The sequence below is a fragment of the Equus quagga genome, chromosome 9 (genome assembly GCF_021613505.1).
Source record: "Equus quagga isolate Etosha38 chromosome 9, UCLA_HA_Equagga_1.0, whole genome shotgun sequence".
NCBI lineage: Eukaryota > Metazoa > Chordata > Mammalia > Perissodactyla > Equidae > Equus > Equus quagga.
Genome location: NC_060275.1, coordinates 35,227,584 through 35,229,545, shown reverse-complemented (window position 1 = coordinate 35,229,545; position 1,962 = coordinate 35,227,584). Strand labels below are relative to the sequence as shown.

Sequence of the window (1,962 nt, the reverse complement as noted above, 5' to 3'; positions counted from 1 at the left end):
ACCTTTCTCTGCTTTTTTCTTGTAGTTGATTTCTAGTTTAAAAGCGTTATGATCAGAAAAGATGCTTGATATTATTTCAACTCTCTTGTATTTATTGATGTTTGCTTTGGTTCCCAAAATATGGTCAATCCTTGAGAATGTTCCATGTGCACTTGAGAAGAATGTGTAAGCTGCTGTTTTTGGATGAAGTGTTCTATATATATCTATTAAGTCCATCTGGTCTAATTTTTCATTTAATTCTATTATTTCCTTGTTGATTTTCTGTCTGGATGTTCTGTCCATTGGTGTTAATGGTGTGTTGAGGTCCCCTACTATTATTGTATTGTTGTTGATGTCTTCTTTTAGTTCTATTAAGAGTTGCTTTACAAATTTTGGTGCTCCTGTGTTGGGTGCGTATATATTTATAAGTGTTATGTCTTCTTGGTGGAGAGTCCCTTTTATCATTATATACTGTCCCTCTTTATCTTTCTTTATCTGTTTTGCTTTGAAATCTACCTTGTCTGATATTAGTATAGTGACACCTGCTTTCTTTTGTTCATTATTAGCTTGGAGTATTGTTCTCCATCCCTTCACTCTGAGTCTGTGTTTGTCTTTGGGGCTGAGGTGTGTTTCCTGGAGGCAGCATATTGTTGGATCTTGTTCTTTGATCCATCCTGCCACTCTGTGTCTTTTGATTGGGGAGTTCAATCCATTTACATTTAGAGTGATTATTGAGACGTGGGGGCCTACCACTCTCATTTTGTGTCTTGTTTTCCGGTTTTCTTCAGTTTCCTTTGTTTCTCGTCCCATGGTTTAATCTGTTCTGATTTAGAGCTGCTACTCTCTGTTGTTGTCCTTCTACTTATCTCCTCTGCTCTTGGTTTTGTAGCCCCTTTCCTTTTTTGGATTTTTCAGGAATGAGGGTTTTCCTGAGGATTTCCTGAAGAGGAGGTTTTGTGGCAATGAACTCCCTTAATTTTTGTTTATCTGGGAAAGTTTTTATTTCTCCATCGTATTTGAAGGATATTTTCGCTGGGTAGAGAATTCTCGGCTGTAGATTTTTGTCCTTCAGATTTTTGAATATATCATTCCACTCTCTTCTAGCCTGTAAAGTTTCTGCTGAGAAATCTGCTGATAGCCTGATGGGGGTTCCTTTGTAGGTTAGTTTCTTTTGCCTGGCTGTCCTTAATATTTTCTCCTTGTCGTTGACTTTTGCTAGCTTCACTACTATATGCCGTGGAGTTGGTCTTCTTGCATTGATAAAGTTTGGAGATCTATTGGCTTCTGTCACCTGAAGATCCATCTCCCTCACCAGATTTGGGAAGTTCTCAGCCATTATTTCTTTGAATAGGTTTTCTGCCCCTTTCTCCTTCTCTTCTCCCTCTGGTATACCTATAATCCTTACGTTGCATCTCCTAATTGTGTCTGATAATTCTCGGAGAGTTTCTTCATTTCTTTTAAGTCTTGCTTCTCTCTCCTCCTCTGCCTGCAACAATTCTATATTGCCATCTTCCAAATTGCTAATTCTTTCCTCCATATTATCGGCCCTACTGTTCAGAGCATCTAGATTTTTCTTAATCTCCTCTATTGTGTTCTTCATTTCCAATATTTCTGTTTGGTTCTTCTTTATCGTATCAAACTCTTTTGTGACATAGCTCCTGAACTCGTTGAGAAAAATATGGAACGCTTCATGAATTTGCGTGTCATCCTTGCGCAGGGGCCATGCTAATCTTCTCTGTATCGTTCCAATTTTAGTATATGTGCTGCCGAAGCGAGCACCCCCATGAGATTTTAACAGAAAAAGTAACTCAGGAGAGAATGAGCATTCCATAATGTTGTAATGAAATTTTGTTTAAATATCTGATATATTTTTGTAAATTATCTCATGATTTATTGAAAAGTAATAGTGATAAAGCATTTGTTTTGTTGACTAACTTAGTGAAAGAAGCATGAAAGAACTACCATAGATAGTAAGAGCTCATG

At 37.4% G+C, this 1,962-nt stretch overlaps 1 non-coding gene across 1 annotated transcript; it reads right to left on the bottom strand.

Moving 5' to 3' along the window:
• Positions 1-1,651: 1,651 nt before the first annotated feature.
• Positions 1,652-1,758, bottom strand: LOC124245249 (U6 spliceosomal RNA). The gene has a single exon (XR_006890245.1). It is a non-coding gene; the product is annotated as a U6 spliceosomal RNA (small nuclear RNA).
• Between the last annotated feature and the right edge of the window lie 204 nt (positions 1,759-1,962).